This window comes from Gymnogyps californianus, chromosome 2 (genome assembly GCF_018139145.2).
Source record: "Gymnogyps californianus isolate 813 chromosome 2, ASM1813914v2, whole genome shotgun sequence".
In the NCBI taxonomy this organism is placed as follows: domain Eukaryota; kingdom Metazoa; phylum Chordata; class Aves; order Accipitriformes; family Cathartidae; genus Gymnogyps; species Gymnogyps californianus.
In genome coordinates, this window is record NC_059472.1 from 72,523,959 (window position 1) to 72,538,277 (window position 14,319).

The window sequence follows — 14,319 nt, forward strand, 5'->3', positions numbered from 1 at the left end:
ATTGAACATGGATCCCAGTTACTTTTAAGACAGGAACTGTGTGAACAAGGGAAGAATTTGGCCCAGTGGATATTGCTAATTTGTTTTTATGTACAAATACAGAGATGCTGGGAGCATACAGTATTGAAATAATTAGGGCTTCAGGGTACTGGATATACTAAGTGTCTCCTTAGAGCTGTGGAGTGTATACATGTTGTAACCAAAAGTTAAAACAAGTAGTGAGAAAATTTGTGCAATCTTTTTTTTTCCCAATTCCCTGTAATAACATGCCATTTAAATTCTAAGAAGACACTCCCTTGATATTTCCATTAACTGAACCCAGTGTCCCAGGAGGAGGTGAAAGGGAGGAGAATGGGTGTTCACTTTTCCTGTCTACAGCGAAGCATTTTCTCATACCTATGACTAAGGAGGGAATTTTGCAGCTGAGGCTGTTTTTCCTTTCTGTCTACTATGTTTCTTAATACAGTGGTAGGAGAAAACAGTGCTTAACTTTGGTCACTTGACCAGGGGAGAAAAGTGGGAAGGGAAGCTGTGCATGTTGGCCCAGTGTCTGGTGCAGGTGTGAGGGACAGACTTGTGACCCTGCAGAACTTGCCGAAGGAGACTCAACCTGGTTTTGAGACCCTCTGTATTCACTCTGACTTTTAACTTCCTTTCAGAGCAGCGATTGTGTAAGAACTTTGTTGTATCTTGGTCTCCTGCTCATCCTTTTCCTGCAGTCCTGAGTTAGCGCAGTCTGTGGCGACCTGCTGCTGGTTATTTCAGTGCCTCCTTGGCTGCTGCACTTCTCCTAGACCTTTCCTGGGATCTTCCTGAGATTTACCTACTGCCTGTACTCCCTGTACCTGCATGTGGAGCCCTGACAGGATGAGTATGGGCCCCTCAAATGCTCAATTGCTTTTGGGAGGCTCTTTGCACTTGTTGAAGGCACCTCTGGTCTTCCCTGATGCCAAAAGTAATGGACCTCACAGTCTCAAGCCAGTGCAGTGCTGAGATTGTCTTGGTTGATCCTAATGGTGACACAGTAACACAAGTAAACTCTACATCAGGTACAGGCTGTTTGAACACAAACTTGAAGGATGTATCTGTATAAGAAGACAAACAGAAGAAAGCAAGCGTTTGAAATGTGGTAAACCTTAAACATTGCCATTTACAGGCCTCAGACTGTATTTAGAACTTGAGCTTTTGAATCTGAACTGGGGCAGGTTGCCCAGCATGGTGAAGTGTCTGCCCTTTGGTATAAGCAGATTAGCTATCATACAGCCTGATATAAAAAGAGGTAACATAGTCTATTCTTAGTGACAGCATCACCTTTAAGAGTGAGAAAAATCCTTAACGGTTCATAAGCAACCAAACAAGATTTGCTTACGTGTGGCTCACAGCGCAGCTCATGACTTAATAGACGAATTGTCTCCTGGATACTTCACAACCCATTCAAGATTATTTATATCCTCTCCCACGTGAGATTACAACATTTCCCTGATGGCAATTACAGCAATGGCCTACCTGGAATAGCAGTATGAAAGAGTCTCTGATCTTTCAGTTCACAGGCAGCAGCCAGAGACAAAGAGCAGAGCCAGCTAGCTGGTCCAGGGGATCTGTCTCCACGTGGTCCACAGAGCCTGCTTTGAGAGGTTCTGTTTTGCACAGTGGTCTTCTGAACTCTGCACACAAGCGTGAGGGAGGCAAACCTGTTTGCTGTCGGACTTTGAGCACAGGGAAATAGGCAGACTTGAAAGAAATTGTACCTTCTGGTGAATTTAAATAAGATAAATATTGCATAAACTTGCTGGCTACCTTAGTTATTTATGAACTCACAAAAGAGTTTAATTCCTGAAGCAGGAAGGACTCAAACCTCAAAGCTTTCCATACCGGAGCCCTGTGACTTAAGGTCATTGAATAATTGACCTATATTTTTCCTTTGACTGCAGAACATACATGCAAAATTCTGGAAGTCTTATCAGGGAGGACTTGTAGATATGGTATATGTGACTGGGTATTAAGCATACATAAATACTGCGGGTGTCAGGCAAGCTTATTTATATCAATTGCAGTTTAATGTCAGCTACAAATTTTGTCTGAACAAATAAGAATGATATTCAGATGCTAGCAGTACTTTATGTAATAGCCAAACTATAAATGTACCCTTTAGGCCATTAAAACTCCGTTTTGAACTGTCCACTTCCTGAGACATTTCAGAACTGGGAATTTTACATTGTCTGCTCCAGCTATGGTTAGTCTTGAAGAAAAAATGTGTTCTAAGGGTCTGTAACTCAGAATCAGAAATGGTGAAGCAGGCAAAGTAAAATTATTTGAAAATCTACCAAGAACCATTTCAGGCATAAAACTGAATCTCAGATTCAAGAATCTTGTTTAACCAAAAGACCAGCTCTTCCATATGTTTTAAATAATTCTGTAAAGTGTGTTTTAGAAACTAACTTCAGACTGTTCTGCTTACTCTCTGGAATTCTTTATATAAAATTTGTTTCAAAAATATTACTGTTTACAGAAAGAACCATATGGAAAGAGTTTCACATAATTTTTTTCTGTATCATAGCTGGGATTGATTAGTGTAACTCGGGTTTTCAAAAAAAAAAAAAAAACAAAACCAGGCAAAACCCCAGCTCCTTTACAGTAGTAGTTGCTTCCAAATGAATGGATCTGATTTCCTTTCTAATATTTGCAGGGCAAGAAATGACTGTTCAGTTTGTTTTAAGAATCTTCCCTCCTGTTGAAGTTTATTAGGTTTTGTCATTCCAAAAATAGTGTTTCTGGTTCCTTGAGTTACAACTCCTTATTGAACTTTTTAGTAGGGGTAATAGATTTTTATTCTGCTTTCCACATTGTGCTTTTATCAGATCTCAGTTTGGAGCTGTGACTTCTGTTCTGCGAGGTCTTGCCCTTATTTTAGCCTTCAAGGAGACACAAGGAGCAAGAGCATGACCATCTAAACCCTCAGCTCATTGTCTCACAGCATTGTAACACATTACTTCATTATCTTTTCATAATGTATATACTGCTGTCATCAGAGCATGACCTCAAGTTGACTTTCAAGTTTACAGTATTTATATCTAAAGAAGGCTGAATCAAAGTAGGATTGAAACATAAAAGTAGATGATCTGCTGTAACCTAGAAGGACTTCTAAATACGCTGACTCACCAGGCACCCATTAAGAACAACAACCGAGTAGAAGTAGATTTTTCTTGTTCTTAATTCTGCCTTAGAAAACCTTTTCAGAGGATGTTTTCCTTAAATTCTGTCTTCACAGTCAAGCTCTTGTACTCTACTGACTTAAAAAAAGACCCAACCTTCAAACTTGGCCAGAAGAGATATAAAGTAATCCCTTTTTTCTCCTTAAAATATAAAGCTTTGGAATATAATAAACCAAACATTTTAAGCCAGCAAGCAATACCACTTGTAAAGTAAACTAAATTTAGATCTTGTAATAAAGCTGTTCATAAAAGCAAATAAAAAAAGTTTTAAAATAAACAAAAAAAACCCCCAAATCACTCCACCAGTGTATATATCAGGAGTTCCTAAACTGTTCCGTACCCTGTTGCCCCCATCCTGCTAGTTTGAGAAGTGCTTTTGTTGTGGTGTGGGAATTGCTGGGCTGGTCCCTGTGCAAGACTGTGATTCTCTCCAGAGCCCGTCTTTGCTCCGCTGCAATGGCTGCAGGGGGTCTGGTGTAGAATCCTAATGGAGATGCCCAGCATTGACTTGCTCACATGCTCCAGTCAAGAGCTTATGAAGTGGCTCACTGTTTTGGGTCATTTGTTTTCAGTGCATTGCTCTTGTGAAGCAATGATGTAGGAGGTGAGGCTAAGCTGACTGACAAAGAACATGGAGATCCTAACGCAGCAGCTGGGATATGGAAAAGGAAGGTGGTTACATCTCCTGAACTGCTGACCAGAGTGCGCCTGTGCTTTGTGCCCAGCAAGGCTTGTGTCCCTTGAGATTGTTTACAAGCTGTGGTCTTTGGCCTAGGCTGAGCTCATCTTAAGAGGTATTTGCAAGATCGAAGACTATTCTAACCAAACGGTCTGTTGGAAGCCGTGGGGTTGCTAGTCTGTATCTTATGAGGTCAGTGCAGATTCAGAAACCTGGTAATGGCAGCCTTAGCTTAGAAAGTTTAGCTATTTATTGTTGCCACATTCCTGAGTTGTCCTTTAAGGAACATTTTGTGACAGCAGGTATCAGACCTTCACTGCAGTCAAAGGTTCAGTTAGGAATGGGGGAGTCTGAGTTTAATGTAACTCTCAGCCTATCTATTTCTATTAGCTGAGCAGTTTTTAAGTCTCATTATTACATTGTGCATCTAGACAGATTTCCTGGATCTTGGTGAGTTTTCATACTTCAATTTAGATGGTGCAGGAGATGTCTGAGATGTAACTATTGAACTCATGAGAAAACAGTTTTTAAAATTGAAAGCATTTAAGTCAAACAGAGTTAGTGATATGAAAAATGAAAGGCAGTATGTTGCCAAAACCATATCAGTGACTGAGGATTTCAACCGCTGTTTAAAAATTATAGTCCTGGTGCTTACACTGTAAGTGTATATTATAGACATACCTTGTATAGCGTAATATATACTTAGAAGCAGGATGTAAGTACTTCAGTAATGTAGAATGAAAATACGCCAGTTGAAACTGCTTCACTTGTCATCCCTGGGTTGATGTATGCTTCTGTAATAAAAAGTGCATACAAAGAGGTTCAGCGTACAGCTTGCCTTGTAGTCCAAGCTTGGCAGCTGACAACAGATTAGATTTTTCAGAAAACCAGAGGAAAAGTTGGTTTTAGGCACAGGAATATCAGGAAATATCTAACTCATAAGTATGACTTAGAACTCTTCAGTCAGCAGCAGAGGAGAACGGTTCAGAAGGAAATTCAAAATGAATGAGCAGCCAAAGTGGAGAGGGAGGCTAAAGAGGGAAGCAATTTAAATAGATCAGGAGCATTATGTCAGAGAGAGGAAGGTATCTTTTAGACAGCAAAACCTTTTTTTTTTTCTCTTCCATTAGTCTTCTGCATTACAGTATCTCTTGTCAACTAGTGAGGGAAGGAGGAGGTGGTAATGAAAATAGCTATTTTAGACTTTTTTCTCCTCTGTAGGGTTTTGATTCCTGCAGCATTGCCTGCCTCATGGAAATTGGTACTGAAAGGCTGAGCAACACTGAGGGAACAGGAGCTAATCTCTTGACCGACCTCTTAACTCAGGCATTGCCAATACAGAAATTAATCAGAGGTCTTTCAAGTAATTGAGATCCATTACTATCACTTAATAGACCACAGTGCACAGAAATCCTTCATTTTTTCTTGAACTAATAAGGTATGTGTTCCTATGAATCATTTATATGGCACCATAAATATATGCTCCATGTGCCAAACGGCGCTGGCTCAGGTGCCAGAGATGTGCTCCCAGGCAGGCGGGAGCCTGCAGGGACCCAGCAGAGGCAATGGGAGCTGCCCTCCTGCCTGCAGCCGGCGCGGGCAGCGTGGCGCTGGGGCTCTGGGCAGCCCTTTCAGCGGCATGGCTTTCATTAAAGGACTGCCCACATAGCCAAAAAGAAAGCAGTAGGTATGGGATGCGACCCTGCCTTTGACTATGTTAGCTAGCCATGGCGGTTGCCCCTGCGTAACTGCCCCTCAGTCTAGTGTACTGGAAGACAGGCATTGCAAGCTGCCTCCTGTGTGTGTGTTTCCTGCCTCGGAGATTTTAGGAACTGTACGAATGACAACATTTAGCAGTTAGACAGCACTTCCTGCCTTCCAAGCTTTGTACGAAGATTAAGTAGTAAACATGTTACCATAAACATGACAAATGGAGGTGGAAATAGCACAATTTGGGTGAAATTGATAAGTGACTCAGAAACTTTTGTGAGCAGGGAGATGATCCGAGCTCAAGCTGTATTGGCTGAGAAAGATGCAAAATGGGATCCATAAGAAATAGCAGACTGCTACTCTGCAGTTGGATAGTTTCTAATTCAGTGTCTAACTTTGCTCTCAAATGTGCCACCGGTAGTTGGGGAGGATGGGACGGGAATTTAGCTCTTGGTCCTTGCTCATTAAGTGCTTCAGGACAATGGTGTTAGCAGATCACTCTTGCTCCTTGTTATGTCAGTGTGGGACTTCCACCACTATGGAATGTGCCCCAGTAGGAAATCTGTGATTCTTTACCAGTTTTAGGTAGGAGTAAGCTGTTGGAGACAAGAGCTGTGTTTGCAGTCAGTGTAACTGTAGCACAGTGCCCACAGACCTGAGCTGTGATCTGGAAGCAGTGTCACTGTGGCAACACAGAGCTTCAGAGGAGCTGCAAAACTCACTGGGGCAGCTCTGCGAATAATCAATGGTCAGCCCAGGCTGTGGCTGAACTTCTGTGAGCACCTACACTAGTGGGTTTAAAGCTGGCTCTGACGTGTTTGCATTGCATTGCATTCCTGTCTCAGGGAAGTGATTCACAGCAGACCTGGAGAACTTGATGAAGGTTGTTGTAAATGCACAGAGTTTCCATGGGTTTCAAGTGAACTTGGTGAATACTTGGAAGAGTATTCCACTTTAAACCTTTGGGGGTTTAAAAAGTAGACAAACCACATTAGCTTCAGGAAATCATCTGAACTAGTAAGAGCTGAAAGTTGGGAAAACACTCAGGAAAAGGAGCGTATATGCCTACCCTGTTCTTTTCCTTCCCTTGGTGGCCACTCGTGGCCATAAGTGTCAGAGTTAGGATGCTGGGTTGAATGGACTCTTGGTCTGAACTCTTATGGCCATTCTTTTGCTTTGGTGTCAAGAAATCACCCTAGCAGTGAAATTACCTGTCAGAGGGCCTGGCTAGTCATAAGGTGGCAGCAACTGAGCTGTTTGGGGCTTTTCAGCCATTTTCAGTTGCCAGAGGTGAGGAATGAGAATTCCCTGTCTCCTCAAACCTAGCAACCTTTCTTTTTTCCCCAAGGACTCCTTCATTCCAAAGGAGCATTAGAGATGTTGTTGTCAAATAATTTGTAATGCCTTTGTCTATTACTGGCTTTTGTATGTGTCTGGCACCATTGTTTATGTGCCTCTCGAGCAATTAAACTGTAAGCCAGAAGGGTGAGATTCAGAAAGATAATGTTTTTCCAGAAGAGACACCGATGCACCTGAGGGACCAGAACTGGGGTGAGTGTTTATGTTAGTCCCAGCTTTCAAGGATTTGCCTAAAATACTGATTGTCTCCCTAAGATTTCAGAGGGATGGGGAACCAGTAGCTGGTTGTTCTGGCAATGATTTGGTGGCTGTTAACAAGTGGTGTACAGCCAGATTTTGGGGTTTGTTTGGATATTTTTCCACAGATAGCACTCACGTGTTTCTCCAGATCATTCATAAAACACATTAAAAAACATACATCCAAGAGTGAAGCTGTGCAGAATCCCCTCTGACACGGCTCTGGCTCATGGTTCTGTTTCCAGCTGGCTCTTGAGAACTTTACTTAGTCAGGCTTTAATCAAAGTAGCGTGTTAATTTTTCTGGTTTGTCCTTCAGTGTGCTTAATTCAGCTAAGGAACTTACTGCTGAAAGACCATTAGGACTGGAATTATCAGATCTTAGGGTTTATCACCAAGATCCTGGAGTTCAGGAAGTTTACTTTGTGAAGGTAGACGTATTTGGTTCAAAGCCAGATTTTGCCATAGGCAAAGCAGATTTATATTTGTCTCCCATCTCTTACTAGCAAGTCCTTAATAATCAGGAAATAAGTACTTCAGTACTTCCTTCCTTCAATCTCTATTGATGGAGCTGGTCTGCACTATTTTGTCTCGTATGAAATTTCTAAATAGTCATGGAGACAGAAAGCAACTGAGTGGGGATTATTTTGTAGTCTGGAGTTGAGACATTCCCTTGAGAAAGAAAGGATGTGGGCTGAAGCTCTCCACAGCAGAGGGGAGATGTCCCCAAACCAGTTGGTATGTTAGAAAAGAGATAAGAAGGACAATTAATAAATTAATATCACTGGAACAATCTTTCTCAAGATTGAAAGTATTTGGCAGTGTCAACCCAAATGCATAATTTTGAAACAGCTTTTTTTCCCCCCCAGCAAATTTTCTAGGTTTGTTTTTTTTGGGTTTTTTTACATAGTTCTAATGTGGAAATTGATGTAAATGCTGAGTGAGTGGGAAATTCTTGTTACTACCCATTAGCATTTGATTTGTACATTTCTACATGAGTACTGTACTCTTAAAAACGATTCAGACTAATTAGCAGACAGGGAGTTTGAAAAGCAGATGTTATTTACAAAAGGCGATAGACAGGAACTTATGGAGAATAGTTTGGAACAGAAGAATAGAAGCAGAGAGCCCAGCAAACAATCTGTTTTTTTTTTCTTCTCGTTCTACTAAATTTAGAAGGCAAAGCTGCATTTTTTTCCAGTGCTGTCAAAAGTGAAGTGCCTTATAAAATGGAAGAGATTTAAAGTAACTCACAAATAAATAGCTGCTGTAGCTAGAGGGAAGGAATAGCTTAGAAAAGGAAGAAAAAGAAATCCTGCAGTCTGAAAGAGACTTAGCTGAGTCTAAATATGAACTTTAATGTCACTGAGACTTTTTTTCCTGAAATCGTACATCCGACCTTGTGGAAGCCAGAAAAGGGAAATTCACTCCAAATCCACAATGTAGTGAAGGTGTTCCTTCCTTAGGAGATCCTCCTCAGCATTTTAATTGAGTTTTGATCATCATCAGTAGCAAACCAAGTTCAGTAAATCAGATTTCTGTTATAAACAGAAGTGTTGAGTGATATGCTTCAATCTTTCTGATCAAAAATTAAAACATCTTTGAAAGATCTTTGCAGGAAAGCATGTAGACTGGATTTGGGAGTTGCCATTTCCCTATCTGCCAGGAGCATTGAAACAATTATTCTTTATTTAGGTATTTTTAATTATGGAATTTTAAACTATGACTTCTATTCCCCATGTCTTCTCAAGGTCTCAGAATTAGGAAGTTGCAAGGCTAGCAGGGTAGTCTTTATCATGGATGCATCTGCCATAACAAAGCTGAGGACAGAACCAAAAAGTTATGAGGCTGATGAGAAAGGGTTTGACTAGCTTAGAATTCACTAGGTAGGAGAAAAAACATATCTTTTTCAGTGGACCAAAACAGATTATCCCAAAGATGATGGTTTTCCTTATGCTATGAAAAAGCATTGCTCAAGTTTTACAGAGACATGAAAATCCCCTTGAGCCACTGAAATTATGTTTCTTTCTGTCTTTCTTTCCACAGAATTCAAAGTTTAAACTTAACAAGGTGGAAGCAAGTCTGCATTTTCCCCTGTTGATTGAAATGGGAGCATGAGTGGACCTTCACTTTGCAATTCAGACAAGTCTGGACTAATTGAAGCTACAGGCATGTATATTTATAGCAAAGGTCAGAAGCTGAGTTGTTAATATTCACCCATAATTAAAGAACCTGAGTTAAATTTGGTAAGGAAATCTCATCTCCTACCTTGCTGCAGCAGCTAAGCTTTGTTGAAAAACCTAATGCATTTTATACCGTTACTGAAAATTATAGCTTGAAGTTTTGATTCATGTCTCGGGCTTAGTTTGCAATTAGCAATCCTTAAATAATGTACTGCAAATCTTTCTAATAAACCCACAGAGCTTGTTTTTTGTTGAAAGCATTGGGTTGATAGAAGGCTGTTTCCCTCAATGCTAGTGCTTTTACAAGCTATGTATGCCGTAAAAATGTTGTTAATGTGACAAAATTGTTTACTTGCTCATTAAGGAACTGCACACTAACGACGGGGAGAACCAGCGGTGTTACAGTTGAGTCAACAACAACAGGGCCCAGAATGTGAAAGCAATAGGTTTACAGTATGTTGGGCTAAAGAGACAGGCCACCATGCAGATCATCAGACATGGCTGGCTCATGAAAGGCTTCTTTCATGGATTTCTGTAGTAAGTGGGTATTTAGGATAAAAAAAAGGTGAGTATGACAGAGCACTAATGGTGCTGGCTCGTCGGTCTGTGCCAAGCTACTGGAAGGAGGGGTGTTTTGTAATTTTATGGCTCCTTTAAAGGGAAGTTGAAGTACAAAGAGGCTGACTGAGGACATGCCTGAGTGGAAGACGCGAGACTTTTTGTAGGACCCTAGCTCTTTCCCTCTGTAAGAAGAAGGAAAGCTTGTTCAGGCACTGGTATCTACCATGGTGGGGATTACCGCTTCTGCTGACTCCTTAAGAGAACCTGTGCATCTGTCCCACGTCCCTGCCTGTCTGTGGCAGCAGAGTTTGCCCCTCAGATTGCAGAAGCAGCATTGTGAAATTGGGTTTGATATCAGGGTTGTACCCTTGAAATCTCATCTCCTATCTTCAGCTACATCACTGTCTAGTAAGGTACTACCTCTCCTTGCAAACCTTCCTTCTGTGAAATCCAGGTCATAGTCATTATCCCAATAATACTGAAGGGAGAAATGCTCCAGTGAGCAAATTATCGGAAAGACAAAATCTGTTTTGGCAAGTCTCCCTTGAATTTTGTGGATTCCTTAAACTGGCCCTGGCAAGAGTATTTGAAGCAAATACTATCCAAGGAAGAAAATATTATACCTCTAATTTATCATTCTGTAATAATTCCAATCGACTTCAGTGACAGCATAATAGTGAAAGTGATTAACATTGCACTCTCTACCAAACAAAAACATAAATTCCTCTGACTGGCAGGAAAGAATAGTACTATTAATAGGTGGGAAAATGGATCTGGTGCATTTGTAGAATTTTAGGTGGCCTGAAAACTGCACACAGTGTGTACCAGGGTAACCACACAAAGGTATCAGAAAAGGGCCGTTTCCCGGGTCCCTGAAAACAAAAGGACCTTTTGCAGTCACTGGTATTTGGTCAAAGTGGGCTGACTCCCCATTCTGCTCTTGTAGTGTTTCATACTCATTTTATGCTTTTGCAAGTCCTCAGCTTAAGGAAGCCCTTTCTTCCAGTGATTTGCCCTACTGCTTTTACCTCAGACCCTACCAGGAAAGAAAGTGGGAAGTTCTCACTTGTCCCCCTGGCACTAGGGGACAGTTACCCAGCATGATGTTTGTCCTGGATGGATGCCTGCTCAAGCCACAGAGACACCAGCTGACCAAGTAGTTGGCCTGTGACAGAAGTGCATAGGCTATAACACTACAGATAGCACAACCCAGGTGTTTGGTCACTTAATGCCACTCAGCTATGCTCTTGCAACAGGAGCGTGTCAGAAACAGCAATAACACGTGGAGCATGAACAGGGTTTCTGTGACCTCATGAAGTGGATCTCCATGAAGCCTGATGTCCTGTAGGTTTGTGTCCTGAGTACCATATAACTCTCTGCCCTCCAGAATAACCCCTGCTCACCCCTGGGGCTTCACAGCCATCTCTCACTGCTACAGTTTGTAGCCTTCCAGAGTCCTGAATGCCGCTTTCCACAATACCTTTTTTTCCCATCTTACCCATTAATCTCTCTTTTTCTCCAGACCTTCTGTGCAGGTACCTGTGCAAACAGTAGTTCTTCCCCGTGTTCCCTACACTTCCCCATGTTCCCTACATGTTTTACTGTATGAATCTGTGTATGTTGATTAATTCTGTAAAGTGCTGAATTTTGCCAGTCTTATATGTATTAGGGACACAAATACCTCTGAGTTTCACAGAACTTGCAGAATTTTCATGTCTTCAGGAACTCGCCTGTCTTTCCGATCTGACTGATATTGACCAGTGGGCTAAAAAAATTTTTAGAAGGGGCTTACAAACAATGTGACTGAAGAAGCTTTTTTCCTCAGGAAAGCAGGCTAAAAAGCAGATACACAAAAGGTTTTGAGATGGCTCTTGAATAACAAAGGTGCACACAGCATTCTGGGATAGTCAACAAAAAAGCATAAGGACCATCTGACAGATTTCACTAGGTATCTAAAATGAACATATGAAATAAATATGAAAAAACATTAGAAAACATCCTCATTTTTCATTTACCTGTCAGCTTTGTAAGCAGGGAGTGCTGGCAAGGCCCTGCAGCACTGACTGCACCTGTGTGATTCGAGTAGTATCAGTTACAACCTGGATCTTAAAAATATAGGGTTGTGTGCATTTGTAGATTGATGGACCTGAGAGTAGGGGACTGTGGGATGTTGAGGTTGGGGATTTTTTTCACCCCCCATGAGCTTATGTTTTAAGTTTAAGCTTGGGAATGAAGAGGGAGGGAGGAAAGAAAGAGAAGCCAAGCCTTTCAAAGCAGCCAAGCCTCAGCTACATCAAGGAATGAATAACAGTCTGTGTGCTCCTGGGAGAACTTCCCACCACTGGGGATGGATGGAGTGGACCACAAAAACTAGGAGGAATTTCATAAGAGCTGAGGACCAAGCATTCCCTGCCAGCAAGCCTCCAGATGTGATGAGGCACATTAATTTTGATGTCCATCACAATAAAAAATACTTGTTTCGTCCATTTTGGGGAAGCAGTGTAAAACTCACAGACAGAAATAACATTAGTAAGACTTTATTATGCAGCGGAGGTGAAAGTTTAGCATAGCAAAGAAATAGTAGCTATTAGGTAAGGTGAAAAATGGAGTCACACCTCCAAGAAGTCCCAGGTTCTTATGTGGTCTTTAAGCTTTTTTCATGTCAAAGGGAGAAATGAAGCTTTTTAAAATTATTTTTGCTCTGCAAGTTTAAGTTTTCATGAAGCCAAATTGAGATAAATTTGAAAATTTATATAACTTTAAAAGAGGACTTACTAAAATGTTCCTGTCATTCACAGTAATACGGAGTGAGTCAACTTGTTCCACACAGTGACCTTAACTTTGTCCATATTCCAGCAAATTTTTTACAATCCCAGGAGTGTAGGTACAGTCCTGTGTATCATTGTCATTCTGCCCCACCACTCCAATTTCTGGCAAAGTAATACTTTTGGAATACTGCGTCTGCTAATTCTTTCTTTGTGTTAGAGGTAGATGCACGTGTTGTCTAGTTTGTTGTAGAGAATCAGTGAAGTACAGTTTTATTTGTATTTGCAGAGACAACAGAATCAAAGAAGATAGCAGCTTGGTGACTCCAACTGAGATAGTAATTAAGATAAAGCAGTGATGTTTCTAGCATATTTTAAGAAGCCTGGAGGAATTAGCATAGCTTGCAGGAAACTGGGCTGGAAAGATATATTCTTTAAGAGTAAACATGAAAATATTGTCTTTTTACCAAGTATGATGGAGAACTGATATGTCTCTCCTGTGTTTGCATAGGTAAGTGGGGTGGGTGAGTTAAGAGGAGCTGAGAACAGAGTTTGCAGGGCAACTGGGAAATGAATGAGATCATTTAACCTCTTATCCAAACAAGGATTTTTAAAAATCTCCTATTTCTGTTGTTATCCAAAATTTTTAACACATCGCTTTATTTTAACTAGTTCAGTTTTATGGATAGCAGCTAACTATAAAAAGAAATAATAGCCCAAAGTCTCCTTGGAGCCATTAACTGTACCTTTCTGTCTATTCCCTAAGAAGATGTCCTGGATTTAAAGAGTATGTGTATTAAAGCAAGTAAGAGAAGAAACAGCTTCTTTTCTGACACTTGCACTCCTTTCCTTCAGCTTGTGCAGAACGGTGACAGCCCATCGCATTCCCATCAGTGGTATCCCACCAGCTTCCCTGGGAGGTCAGCACTGCATTTGGCCTATTCGACTGGTCTTCCGGAGCCCCTCATTTCTAAGCTGCAACACCACCATCCACGAGAAGTCAGGTAGGAGCTGAAGGCATTTGACATTGCTAAAGTATCAAGCCTCAGTTGTCAGTTTTAGCCATTTGTCCTCCAGGTGTTTGTTTTGCCTGGATGATGGTTTAATTTTTGGTTTTGTAATATGGTCTTTGGAGAGGTTGTTTTAAGCTTCCAGTGGAATAGTAGAAAAGTAGGTACCCTCCTTCCTTCAGAGGAGCTGTGCTGGTTTTAGCTGATGTTTGCATATTTTAGTTATCACACTGTGGTTGTAAATCAATGGATGGGGCATTTTACGATTCTCATACTCATGCATCAGCTGATTCTTCTGCAAGCGGATCCAAATTAGGGGTCAAGCTGTGCCTTTTTTATTACCTAGAATGTGCTATTTGTGCATCTCATGTATTTTGTCCATTAACCGACCTCTTACCCCATTAATGGGGGGTCACCCCATTAATACTAGCTGTTGTACCCAGCACCACCTTGGGGCTGAATGGAAAACTGACAGAAGGGAGCAGAGCTGCTGAGGAACAGGCACTTTGTGGCTGAGAAGCAATTTCCTTGTTACTTGAAAAAGCCTACTTGAAATGGCTATGGGAGAGCTTACAGACAAAATGATTGTGCCCATTTGCTCTGT